Source organism: Hordeum vulgare, chromosome 5H, assembly GCF_904849725.1.
Source record: "Hordeum vulgare subsp. vulgare chromosome 5H, MorexV3_pseudomolecules_assembly, whole genome shotgun sequence".
NCBI classification, from domain to species: domain Eukaryota; kingdom Viridiplantae; phylum Streptophyta; class Magnoliopsida; order Poales; family Poaceae; genus Hordeum; species Hordeum vulgare.
Window position 1 is genome coordinate 126,833,238 of NC_058522.1, and position 14,774 is coordinate 126,848,011.

The following is a 14,774-nucleotide window of genomic DNA, read 5'->3' on the forward strand; positions in this document are numbered from 1 at the left end:
GTTAATGACCCTAACGGAGGGTTCTTCCTAGACATCGACGACGACGAGTAGCTGGTGTCCCAGCTACGATCTGGCCCTAGGTTGGGTCTGTAGTATAATCAGGCCATGTGCCTTCTAGTTTCACGTGTCTATACTCAGACAGTTTTAAACACTTCCGCTGGCTTGTAACTGAATGACTGCTATGATGAGTCGTGAGACCCTTACTGTGTAATATTATGTGTGTGGCTCTTCCGAGCCTTTTAAATAAAGCTTGTATGTTTATGGTTATGTTGTGATGCCATCGATGTATCTATACATATCGGTATGCCATGCGTATGTGTGTCGTACTTGATATATATGGGGTTCGATTACCTAGGCGTAAACTTTAGTAGCACTCCTTACAGGGAAATGCCCTTTGTGATCCAACGAGCCATGGTAGTTCGCTACTGCTCTGGACACATTGGTTGACCGACGTGTGTCCTTCTTAGCTGCTGTGTCTGTCCCCTCTGGGGAAATGTCACGCGATGTAATGGAGTCCTTGTAGCTTGCTACGACTCGTCTACATTCGCTGGTGACCGACACTTCCCTTGCTGGGTCATGTATGCATGTCCCTGTGCGGAACTGCCACTTTGGTTTATGACTAGACATGCCGATCCGGGTTCTTTGTCATTGGATTGCTAGCAACACAATTCCATACGTGAGTCAAAAGGCGCAAACGGTCCCGGCTAAGGTAAGGCTGCAACTGTGGGGTTAACCGTGCGTGAGACCACAAAGGGATGCGATGTGTTACAGGCTGGATTCCTATGGTTTAGGATCGGGGTCCCGACAGGGGCGGTTTGGGGCCTCGGACGCATCCTCGATGACCATGCAGCGCTTCGGAGAGGTGCATCGATCGGAGTAAGCGTCGGAGGCTTGGCCGAAGCCCCCGGCCACGCCCTCGACAACAGCGGGACTTTCCAAGGAGGTGTGTCAGCCAGGCGTCACGGAGCTCGGGGCTTCCGTTCCTTCCACCCGTGCTCGCATAGCACCTATGGAGGCATAATTTGATCTTCCGCGGGTAGAGCAGCCACTGCTTCCTCCCACTCAGGAAGATGAAGCGACGAACTGGGATCCGTGGAGCCGATGAGCGGCTCGTCGGATCGGGGTGGTGCTGACGTCGGCCTGCTTCCGGAGATCCCCCTAACTGGCGTGCCAAAGATGTCGATGAAGGATCGACACCTATGGGGGTCTCGATTTTTCCTGGTTTGGCGAGGAGAGGGGTCACTGGAAGAGCAAAACCAACAGTCAGGGCCCGGCAAGATCTTTTTACCCAGGTTCGGGCCACGTGGTGCGTAAAACCCTACTCTTGGATGCGTTTAGTTATTCATTTCGGGTTACTGTAGATCTGTCCCTTTTTATAGCCTTTCGATTTGCCAAAAAGCCCCTACTACTAAGCCTCGGGCCTCCTTTTTTAGGCAAAGGGGTCACTGATACGTCTCCAATGTATCTATAATTATTTATGGTTTCATGCTATTACCTTGTCAAACTTTGGATGTTTTGCATGCTTTTTATTTATTTTCTGGGACTAACTTATTAATCCAGTGCCAAGTGGCAATTACTGTTTTTTCCATGTTTTTGACCCCTTTCACAGGAGATTTTGAAACGGAGTCCAAACGGAAGAAAATCCCAGAAAAGATTTTTTCTGGAACGAAAGAAGATCGGAGAGCAGGGGGGCCAAGCCAGAAGAGCCCAGGGGCCCCACAAATCCCCACCCCGCGGCCAGGGGGGGCATGCAGGCTTATGGGCCCCCTGGAGGTCCCTTGACCTAGATCTTGCGCCTATAAATTCCCAAATATTCCCAAAAAAATCAGGGGAGCATCGTAATCACTTTTCCACCACCGCAAGCTTCTGTATCCGCAAGATCCCATCTGGGGCACGTCCTGGTGCCCTGCCGGAAGGGGGATTCGGACACGGAAGGCTTCTCCATCAACACCATGACCTCTCCGATGATGCGTGATTAGTTCACCATAGACCTACGGGTCCATAGCTAGTAACTAGATGGCTTCTTATCTCTCTTGGATCTTCTATACAAAGTTCTCCATGATCTTCATGGAGATCTATCCGATGTAATCTTCTTTTGCGGTGTGTTTGTCGAGATCCGATGAATTGTGGATTTATGATCAGATTATCTATGAATCTTATTTGAGTTTCTTCTGATCTCTCTTATGCATGATTTCATATCCTTGTAATTCTCTTCGAGTTGTGGGTTTCGTCTGGACAACTAGAACTATGATTCTTGCCATGGGAGAAGTGCTTGGTTTTGGGTTCATACCGTGCGGTGACCTCACCGAGTGACAGAAGGGGTAGCGAGGCACGTATCGCGTTGTTGCCATCAAGGGTAAAAAGATGGGGTTTTCATCATTGGTTTGAGATTATCCCTCTACATCATGTCATCTTGCTTAAAGCGTTACTCTGTTCGTCATGAACTCAATACACTAGATGCATGCTGGATAGCGGTCGTTGTGTGGAGTAATAGTAGTAGATGCAGAAAGTATCGGTCTACTTGTCTCGGATGTGATGCCTATATGCTAGATCATTGCCTTAGATATCATCATGACTTTGCGCGGTTCTATCAATTGCTCGACAATAATTTGTTCACCCACCGTAATACTTGCTATTTTGAGAGAAGCCTCTAGTGAACACTATGGCCCCTAGGGTCTACTCCACACCATATTTTCAGCCTTACACTTTTTACTTCGTTGCACTTTCTACCTTCTGATCTCACTTTGCAAACAATCTTGAAGGGATTGACAACCCCTTTGAAGCGTTGGGTGCAAGCTTGTTTGTGTTTGCGGAGGTACTCTGGACTTGACGAGACCCTCCTTCCGGATCGATACCGTGGTTCTCAAACTGAGGGAAATACTTACTACTCCTGTGCTGCATCACCCTTTCCTCTACAAGGGAAAAACCAACGCAAGCCCAATCTCCGTCAACGTGTCAGTTTCTGGCGCTGTTATTTGAGAAGTAGCAGAAGGATTTTTGGCGCTGTTGCCGGGGAGGAAGATCAAGTCAAGAACTCATCCAAGTAGGTGTCGCAAACTCATCTCTTGCATTTACTTTGTTTGCCAGTTGCCTCTTGTCTTCCTCTCCCCCACTTCACCAATTTGCCTTTTTCGTTTGCTTTTTCGTTTGCCTTTTCGATTGCCCTTTTTTCTCGTTTGCTCTTTGTTCGCTTGTGTGCCATGTGCCTTCAATATGCTTGCATCTTCGCTTGATGAAAATCTAGTGATATGGATCCTCATCCTCTTGCTAATCTATTTAAGAGATCCAATTTTGTTGATCCAATTGCTAGTGAGTTGAGTGCACCTGACTATCTTTATGGAGTTTTGCTTGAGATGCGTGAATCTGAAAATTGTGAGGAAGGAATTTATGAAGTGATTAACGAGGGCTCCTTGGATGAAAAGCATGATTGCCATGGTTTCACTATAAATTCTATTAGTGACAATCATGCTAAAAATATGCAAAACCCTAAGCTTGGGGATGCTAGTTTTGCTATGTCCACTACTTGTTGCAATGATCATGAGTGAGGCGATGATTTTTCTTATGATCTTGAAAATTTGTTTCAGCATCATGACGAATATGATATTTGCAATAATATTGAAAGTGGGTTTGGAGAAGTCTTGAATTTAGTTGATGATAATCCCACTATTTTTGAAGAGCGTCAACTTTGCATGCATGTGGATCATGAAAAGAATATCCTTTGTGATAACTATTTTGTTGAATTTGATTATGATCCCACATGTAATTGCTATGAGAGAGGAAAATATTGTGGTAGAAACTTTCATGTTACCAAATTACCTCTCGTTATGTGGAGATTGCTATTGTCTCTTTCTTCTTTCTTGCATTTGGTAACTATTGGTTGTCTTGCCAATTTGTTTTCCTATAAAATGCCTATGCATAGGAAGTATGTTAGACTTAGATGTGATTTTCATATGTTTCATGATGCTCTCGTTGTGCCTCAATTCTTATCTTTTGTGTCAGCATCATTGAATTATCAAGGCCTAGCTGAGGGCGTTAAACAATAACGCTTGTTGGGAGGCAACCCAATGAATTTATGTTTTTCTTTCTGTTTTGTTGCATCCACACTTTCATAATTCTGTCGTGATTGTGTTTTTGTGTTTCTTTTTGTGTTTGAGCCAAGCAAAGCCTTTATGATAAGTCTTGGTAATGGTTATTTGATCATGCTGGAAAAAGACAAAAACTTTCTGCTCATGAGATGATTTTTCATTTTTATTCAGAAAGAGATTTTGAGTTGATTCTTTTTGCTGCTGATTGATATTCTTTTTCCCCAGGCCTTCGTAATTTTTCAGATTTTTTGAGGTACCAGAAGTATACGAAGTATACATATTTCTACAGACTGGTCTGTTTTTGACAGATTCTGTTTTTGTTGAGTTGGTTGTTTGTTTTAATGAAACTATGGTTAGTATCGGGGGGGGGGGGGGTACTAGCCATGGAAAAGTGAGAATACAGTAGACCATCATCAATATAGATGAAATTCAAGTTTGCTACAGTACCAAAAGAAGTGGTAGTTTGTTTTCTTGTACTAATGTTATCACAAGTTTCTGTTTAAGTTTTGTGTTGTGAAGTTTTCATGTTTTGGGTGATGTTCTCATGGACAAAGAGATAAGGAGTGGAAAGATCCCAAGCTTGGGGATGCCCAAGGCACCCTAAGCCAAATTCAAGGACACCAAAAAGCCTAAGCTTGGGGATGCCCCGGGAAGGCATCCCCTCTTTCGTCTTCAATCCATCGGTAACATTTCTTGGGGCTATATTTTTATTCACCACATGATATGTGTTTTTCTTGGAGCGTCTTGTATCATAGGAGTCTTTTCTTTTTGTTGTGTCACAATCATCCTTGATGCACACCTTTTTGAGAGAGAGAGACATGCACTCGTCGTGATTTTGCTAGAATGCTCATAGTGCTTCACTTATATCTTTTGAGCTAGATACTTTTGCTCATAGTGCTTCACTTATATCTTTTGAGCTAGATACTTTTGCTCTGGTGCTTCACTTATATCTTTAGAGCACAGCGGTGCGTCATTTGGTAGTTGGCTTATGCTATGAAAGTAGTCCCTTGTGCTAGGTACCCAAAGAGGATGGAAAAACTTCCATCTTCATGTGCATTGAGTAGAAAGAAAAGTTTCGATTCCTCTCAATTAGTTTTGAGACATGGATTCGGGAATATTAAAAGCTATGTTAGTAGGGTGTTGTGAATCTAGAAATACTTGTGCTGAAGTTAGTGATTCCTGTAGCATGCACGTATGGTGAACCGCTATGTTAGGAAGTCGGAGCATAATTGATCTATTGATTGTCATCCTTTGTGTAGAGGTCGGGATCACGCGATGGTTTACACCTACCAACCCTTCCCCTCGGAGTATGCGTTTAGCACTTTGTTTCGATTACTAATAAAACTTTCGCAACAAGTATGTGAGTTCTTTATGACTAATGTTGAGTCTATGGATTATACGCACTTTCACCTTCCACCATTGCTAGCCTATCTAGTGCCGCGCAACTCTCGCCGGTGCACAAACCCACCAAATTTCTTCCTCAAAACACCCACCATACCTACCTACTATGGCATTTTCATAGCCATTCCGAGATATATTGCCATGCAACTACCACCGTTCCATCTCATGACTTGTGTCGTCACTCTTATATTGCCATTGCATGATCATACTAGATCGTTGCACATCCCGGCACACTGCTGGAGGCATTTCCTATGGAGTCATCATCATTGTGATCTTTGAGCTTTGAGTAACTAAAAAGTGTGATGATCATCATTATTAGAGCATTGTCCCATGTGATGAAATAAAAAAGGCCAAAGAGCCCAAAAACAAAAAAAAGACAGAAAAAAGAGAGGCCTAAGAGCCCAAATAAAAAAAATGAGAGAAAAAGAGAGAAGGGACAATGCTACTATCTTTTTCCACACTTGTGCTTCATATTAGCACCATGTTCTTCATGATTGAGAGCTTCTTGCTTTTTCACTACCATATGCTAGTGGGAATCTTTTATATAACTTGGCTTCTATATTCCAATGATGGGCTTCCTCAAAATTTCCCTAGGTCTTCGTGAGCAAGCAAGTTGGATGCACACCCACTAGTTTTCCTTTTGAGCTTTCACATACTTATAGCTCTAGTGCATCTCTTGTATGGCAATCCCTACTCATTCAAATTGATATCTATTAATGGGCATCTCCATAGCCTATTGATACGCCGAGTCAATGTGACCATCTCCTCCTCTTTTGTCTCACAACCACCACCACACTCTATTCCACCCATAGTGCTATATCCATGGCTCGCGCTCATGTATTGCGTGATAGTTATAAAAAGTTTGAGAAAGTAAGAGTGCGAAAACAATTACTTGGCCAATTCCGGGGTTGTCCATGATTTACATTAGTTGTGTGAGGATGATGGAGCATAGCCAGACTATATGATTTTGTAGGGATAACTTTCTTTGGCCTTGTTATTTTGCAAGTTCATGATTACTTTGCTAGTTTGCTTGAAGTATTACTGTTTTCATGTCAATAGCAAACTATTGTTGTGAATCATACGGATATGAACATTCATGCCACGTGAAAGAAGTTGCAAAGGACAACTATGCTAGGTAGCATTCCACAATAAAAATTCATTCTTTATCACTTCCCTACTCGAGGACGAGCAGGAGTTAAACTTGCGCATGCTTGATACGTCTCCAACGTATCTATAATTTTTGATGGTTTCATGCTATTATATTGTCAAACTTTGGATGTTTTGCATGCCTTTTATTTATTTTCCGGGACTAACTTATTAATCCAGTGCCAAGTGCCAGTTCCTGTTTCTTCCATGTTTTTGACCCCTTTCAGAGGAGATTTTGAAACGGAGTCCAAACGGAAGAAAATCCCCGAAAAGATTTTTTCTGGAACGGAAGAAGATCGGAGAGCTTGGGGGCCAAGCGAGAAGAGCCCCAGGGGCCCCACAAGCCCCCACCCCGCGGCCAGGGGGGTCCTCGCCATGCAGGCTTGTGGGCCCCCTGGAGGTCCCCTGACCTAGATCTTGCGCCTATAAATTCCCAAATATTCCCAAAAAAATCAGGGGAGCATCGTAATCACTTTTCCACCGCCACAAGCTTCTGTCTCCGCAAGATCCCATCTGAGGCACGTCCTGGTGCCCTGCCGGAGGGGGGATCCGGACACGGAAGGCTTCTCCATCAACACCATGACATCTCCGATGATGCGTAAGTAGTTCACCATAGACCTACGGGTCCATAGCTAGTAACTAGATGGCTTCTTCTCTCTCTTGGATCTTCAATACAAAGTTCTCCATGATCTTCATGGAGATCTATCCGATGTAATCTTCTTTTGCGGTGTGTTTGTCGAGATCCGTTGAATTGTGGATTTATGATCAGATTATCTATGAATCTTATTTGAGTTTCTTCTGATCTCTCTTATGCATGATTTCATATCCTTGTAATTCTCTTCGAGTTGTGGGTTTTGTCTGGCCAACTAGATCTATGATTCTTGCCATGGGAGAAGTGTTTGGTTTTGGGTTCATATCGTGCGGTGACCTCACCCAGTGACAGAAGGGGTAGCGAGGCACGTATCGTGTTGTTGCCATCAAGGGTAAAAAGATGGGGTTTTCATCATTGGTTTGAGATTATCCCTCTACATCATGTCATCTTGCTTAAATCGTTACTCTGTTCGTCATGAACTCAATACACTAGATGCATGCTGGATAGCTGTTGACGTGTGGAGTAATAGTAGTAGATGTAGAAAGTATCGGTCTACTTGTGTCGGACGTGATGCTTATATGCTAGATCATTGCCTTAGATATCGTCATGACTTTGCGCGGTTCTATCAATTGCTCGACAGTAATTTGTTCACCCACCGTAATACTCGCTATTTTGAGAGTAGCCTCTAGTGAACACTATGGCCCCAGGGTCTACTCCACACCATATTTTCAACCTTACACTTTTTACTTCGTTGCACTTTCCGCCTTCAGATCTCACTTTCCAAACAATCTTGAAGGGATTGACAACCCCTTTGAAGCGTTGGGTGCAAGCTTGTTTGTGTGTGTGCAGGTACTCTGGACATGACAAGACCCTCCTTCTGGATGGATACCTTGGTTATCAAACTGAGGGAAATACTTACTGCTCTTGTGCTGCATCACCCTTTCCTCTTCAAGGGAAGATCCAACGCAAGCCCAATCTCCGTCAACGTGTCAATTTCTGGCGCTCTTGTTTGAGAAGTAGCAGTCACCATAGTGGCTCAGTGGGTGAACGGTGGGTTCATGGGTGAAACAGCGCCGACCAACAGTTACAGTGTTATTGCATTGTCAGAGGTGCAATAAGTGCTTCGACAGACTTCCCTGACCTCGTTAGGGGGGGGGGGTTGGACACGTACCCACACATTGCAAGTCTGTGGCGTTGCGCTGGCGTGCGGGCGGACGGGCGGCGCATGCATCGTCGGTGGCGTGCTCGTCGGTGGAGGCGTTCGCAGGTCGCGAGGGCGCCCTGGGCCCGCGCGTCTCCTCGGTCCTCCCTCTTTCTTCCCGGTAGGGTTACCTTGCCGGGGCTCTTCTTGTTCCTCTCGGCATGGAGGTGATGGCCTGCCGAGGCCTTGTCAGCCTCCCCGGCATGGGTGGCTTGCCGGGGCTCAGTCCTTCTTCCTCGACGGGAGGGTCTCGCCGTGGCATTGTCTATCTCCCCGGCAGGGCACTCCTGCTGGGGTCTCTTCTTCCTTCCCAACAAGCGAATGCTTGCCGGGGCTTGCAATCCACACTTGGTGGAATTCAGAGTCTCGCTTCCGCCCTAAGCCTTAGCGAGCGCCTTGCCGCTGCGGAAGGGGCTGCCGGTGTCCGTGCAGAAGTCTGGGGCCTTGGAGACCCCAGTCTTTAGTGCACCGACAGGAGGACTTTAACCTGAACCAGGAACCTTTTGATCCAGAGTTGGTGATGATATCTGGTGGCGGGAGGCCTGATACGTCTCAAACGTATCTATAATTTTTGATGGTTTCACGCTGTTATCTTGTCAACTTTGGATGTTTTATATACCTTTTATATCTTTTTTGGGACTAACTTATTAATTCAGTGCCAAGTGCCAGTTCCTGTTTTTCTATGTTTTTGACTCTTTTCAGATCTGATTTTGGAACGGAGTCCAAACGGAATAAAATCCCCAAAATAAATTTTTCCAGAACAGAAGAAGATCGTGGGACTTGAGTGCCCACAGGGAGCCCACAAGCCCTATTGTCGCGGGCAGGGGGGCCCGCGACAACCAAGCTTGTGGCCTCCTTAGCACTCCCCTGCCCTAGCTTTTTGGCCTATAAATTCCCTAAAATCACAGAAAGAATCAGGGCATCCACGAAAACACTTTTCCGCCGCCGCAAGCTTTCGTTTCCGCGAGATCTCATCTGGAGACCCTTCCCGGTGCCCTGCCGGAGGGGACTTCGGAGCTGGAGGGCTTCTACATCAACATCATCGCCTCTCCAATGACTCGTGAGTAGTCCACTTCAAACCTACGGGTCCGTAGTTAGTACCTAGATGGCTTCTCATCTCTCTTGGATCTTCGATACAAAGTTCTCCATGATCTTCATGGAGATCTATCCGATGTAATCCTCTTTGGCGGTGTGTTTGTCGAGATCCGATGAATTGTGGATTTGTGATCAGATTATCTATGAATTATATTTGAGTCTTTGCTGATTTCTTATATGCATGATTTGATATCCTTGTAAGTCTCTCCGAGTCTTGGGTTTTGTCTGGCCAACTAGATCTATGATTCTTGCAATGGGAGAAGTGCTTGGTTTTGGGTTCATACCGTGTGGTGACCGTTCCCAGTGACAGAAGGTGCAACAAGGCACGCATCGTGTTGTTGCCATCAAGGGTAACAAGATGGGCTTTCATCATAGATTTGAGATTGTCCATCTACATCATGTCATCTTGCTTAAGGCGTTACTCTGTTCTTTTTGAACTTAATACACTAGATGCATGCTGGATAGCGGTCGACGTGTGGAGTAATAGTAGTAGATGCACAAAGTATCGGTCTACTTGTTTTGGACGTGATGCCTATAGATATAATCATTGCCTTAGATAACGTCACGACTTTGCGCGGTTCTATCAATTGCTCGACAGTAATTCGTTCACCCACCGTCTACTTGCTTACATGAGAGAAGCCACTAGTGAACACTACGGCCCCCGGGTCTATTCACAACTATCGTTTCCACTTTTACTTTTACTTTGCTTTGTTTAGTTTTTGCTTTCAGTTCTCACTTTGCAACCAATCTATAAGGGATTGACAACCCCTTTATAGCGTTGGGTGCAAGCTCTTTGTGATTGTGCAGGTACTTGTGAATGACGCGATCCTCTCACTGGATCGATACCTTGGTTCTCAAACTGAGGGAAATACTTACCGCCGCTGTGCTACATCACCCTTTCCTCTTCAAGGGAACACCAACGCAAGGATCCAAGGCCGCGGGGAAATCCTTTGCATATTTGCCAAGGAAGTCCCTATAGGCGTAGCCCGTAGCAGAAGGATTCCTGGCGCCGTTGCCAGGGAAGGTCTGTTGACGCAGTAGGAGAAGGATTTCTGGCGCCGTTGTCGGGGAGGAGAGATCAAGTCAAGATCTATCCAAGTAGGTGTCACAAACTCATCTCTTGCATTTTCCTTTTCTGCCAGTTGCCTCTCGTTTTCCTCTCCCCCACTTCATATTTGCCGTTTTTGTTTGCCTTTGTCCTTTGCCGTTTTCTTTTGCCTTTATCTCTTGCCGTTTTCATTTGCCTTTTTGCCTTTCTCCTTTTGCCGTTTTCTTTTGCCTTTTTCCATTTTCCTTTGCCAGTTTTCTTGCTTGCTTGTGTTCTTGTTGGTTTGTTGAAGTCATCATGTCTGAAAACACCAAACTTTGCGACTTCTCGAGTACTAATAATAATGATTTTATCAGTACTCCGATTGCTCCCGCCACTAGTGTGGAATCGTATGAAATCAACGCTGCCTTGCTGAATCTTGTTATGAAAGAGCAATTTTCTACCTTCCTAGTGCAGATGTCGCATCCCATCTCAATACCTTCATTGAACTTTGCGATATGCAAAAGAAAAGAGATGTGGATAATGACGTGATTAAGTTGAAGCTTTTTCCTTTGTTTTCTTCTTTGCCTAAAAATAGTATGGATTCTTGGGATAAGTGCAAAGATGCTTACATATCCAAGTATTTTCCGCCGGCTAAGATTATCTCTCTACATAACGATATCATGAATTTCAAGCAACTTGATCATGAACGCGTTGCACAATCTAGGGAGAGGATGAAGTTAATGATTAGAAATTGTCCCGCGCATGGCTTGAGTTTGTGGATGATTATACAAATCTTTTACGCTGGTTTGAATTTTGCTTCTCGCAATATCTTGGACTCCACCTCAGGTGGAACGTTCATGGAAATCACGTTAGGAGACGCTACAAAACTCCTAGACAATATCATGACCAACTACTGTCAGTGGCACACTGAAAGGTCACCTGCTAGCAAAAAGGTCCAAGCTATAGAAGAAATTAACCCGCTTAGTGCTAAGATGGACGAGTTGATGAATTTGGTTGCTAGTAGAAATGCTCCTTTAGATCCTAATGACATGCCACTATCTTCCTTGATTGAGAGTAGCAATGCTAGTTTCGACGTTAATTTTGTTGGTAGGAACAATTTTGGCAACAACAATGCCTTTAGAGGAAACTATGTTCCTAGGCCTTTTCCTAGTAACTCCTCTAACAATTATGGCAATTCCTACAACAACACTTATGGAAATCACAACAAATTGCCCTCTGATTTAGAGAGTAATATGAAAGAGTTCATCACCTCTCAAAATATTTTCAATGCGTCCATAGAGGAAAAACTACTCAAAATAGACGATTTGGCTAAGAGCGTTGATAGGATGTCTTGTGAAATTGATGCTTTGAAAGTTAGATGTGCTCCTCCCAAGGTCAACTTGGATGAAACTTTAAAAGCTATGCGTGTCTCCATGAATGAGAGCAAAGAAAGAACCGCCCAAATTCGCGCTAGGTATGAATGGTTTAAAAGGGTGCGTTCTAGTGATGCAAATCACGAATATCTTAAAGTGCTTGGTGTGACTCCTCTTGAATCTTTGTTTTCGCGTGTCAAACCTATTGATGAAGGGGCTGGATATGAATCCACTTTGGTTGAAAAACGCCCCAATGATTCGGAGTCCACCTATCTTGATGCTAAAGGTGTGGAGAGTGGAGTAGAAGAAATCAAAATATTGGGTAGTAATGAAACTCCCACTTTGGATTTCAAGGAATTCAATTATGATAGTTGCTCCTTGTTTGAGTGCATTTCTTTGGTGCAATCCATTGCAAACTCTCCACATGCTTATAGCCAAAGCAAAGCCTTTACCGCACATATCGTAGATGCCATGATGAAATCTCTTGAAGAGAAACTCGAATTAGAAGTCTCTATACCTAGAAAACTTCATGATGAGTGGGAACCTACTATCAAAATCAAGATCAAAAACTATGAATGCAATGCTTTGTGTGATTTGGGTCCTAGTGTTTCCGCGATTCCAAAGTCTTTATGTGATATTCTTGGTTTTCATGAGATTGACCAGTGTTCTCTTAATTTGCATCTTGCGGATTCTACTGTCAAGAAACCCATGGGAAGGATCGATGATGTTCTTATTGTTGCAAATAAGAACTATGTACCCGTGGATTTCGTTGTACTTGACATAGATTGCAATCCTTCATGTCCCATTATTCTTGGTAGACCTTTCCTAAGGACTATTGGTGCTATCATCGATATGAAGGAAGGGAATATTAGATTTCAATTCCTCTAAAGAAGGGCATGGAGCATTATCCTAGAAAGAAAATAAGATTGCCTTACGAATCTATGATGAGGGCTACTTATGCTTTGAGCACCAAAGATGACTATACGTGATTCCATCACCTTATGCCTAGCTAAGGGCGTTAAACAATAGCGCTTGTTGGGAGGAAACCCAATGAGTCTATCCTTTCTCTTTCTGTTTTGTGTTTTCCACACTTTCATAATTCTGTTATGATTGTGTTTTTTGTGTTTCTTTTGCATTTGTGCCAAGTAAAACCGTTATGATTAGTATTGGGGATGATCGTTTGGTCATGCTAGAAAAGACAGAAACTCTCTGCTCACGAAAAGAATTTACTTTTTTTCTGTAAGAGCTGTTGAGTTGATTCTTTTTGCTGCTGATTTCTATGCAAATTCTTCAGACTGTCGTAACTTGTCAGAATTTTTGATGTACCAGAAGTATACGAAGTATACAGATTGCTATAGACTAGTCTGCTGTTAACACATTCTGTTTTTGTTGAGTTGGTTGCTTATTTTGATGAAACTATGGATAGTATCGGGGGGTATTAGCCATGGAAGGTTGAAACTACAGTAACCCAACATCAACATAAGTAGAATTTAAGTTTGCTACAGTACCTAAGGAAGTGGTGGTTTGCTTTCTTATACTAATGTTATCACGAGTTTCTGTTTAAGTTTCGTGTTGTAAAGTTTTCAAGTTTTGGGTGAAGTTCTTATGGACAAAAAGATAAAGAGGGGCAATAGCTCAAGCTTGGGGATGCCCAAGGCACCCCAAGATGATTCAAGGATTCCGTAAAAGTCTAAGCTTGGGGATGCCCCGGGAAGGCATCCCCTCTTTCATCTTCAATCCATCGGTAACGTTACTTGGGGCTATATTTTTATTCACCACATGTTATCTGTTTTGCTTGGAGCGTCCTGTATCATAGGAGTCCTTTATTTTCGTTGTGTCACAATCTTCCTTGCTGCACACCTAGATAGAGAGACACACACTCACCGTGATTTTGTCGAGCTTCACTTATATCCTTTGGTTAGACAATTCAGCTCACATGTGCTTCACTTATAGCTTTTGAGCTAGTTTATTTTTCTCTATGTGTTTCACTTCTATCTTTTAGAGCACAGTGGTGCGTGGCTTGGTAGTTGATCTATGTTATGAAAGTAGTCTCAAAAGGGGTAGTTATCCAAAGGGATATGAAAACTTCCACCTTCACGTGCATTGAATAGTTAGAGAAGTTTGATTCATCTCAATTAGTTTTGAGTTGTGGTTGTGGTAATATTGAAGTTATACTAGTAAAGTGTTGTGGATCTAGAAATACTTGTGTTTAAGTTAGTGCTTCTCGTAGCATGCACGTATGGTGAACCGCTATGTGATGATGTCTGAGCACGATTAGTCTATTGATTGTCATCCTTTGTGTGGCGGTCGGGGTCACGCGATGGTTTATACCTACCAACCCTTCCCCTAGGAGTATGCGTTGAATGCTTTGTTTCGATTACTAATAAAACTTTTGCAACAAGTATATGAGTTATTCATGACTAATGTTGAGTCCATGGTTTAGATGCACTTTCGCCTTCCACCATCACTATCTTCTTTAGTGTCGTGCGACTTCCGCCGGTGCACAAAACCACCATTAGCCTCCCTCAAAACAGCCACCATACCTACCTACTATGGGTTTTTCAAAGCCATTCCGAGATATATTGCCATGCAACTACCACCATGACATGTGCCACCACTCCTACATTGCCATTGCATAATCATAAGATAGCTAGCATGATGTTTCCATTAATGTCTATGCCATGCTAGATCATTGTCATGGTACACTACCGAAGGCATTCCTTATAGAGTCATCATTGCTCTAAGTTTTGAGTTGTAAGTGTGGTGATCATCCTTGATGGAGAATTGTCCCATGTGAGGAAATAAAAGAGGCCAGCGAATCCCATTTACAAAAAGAGGCCAAATATGTCGA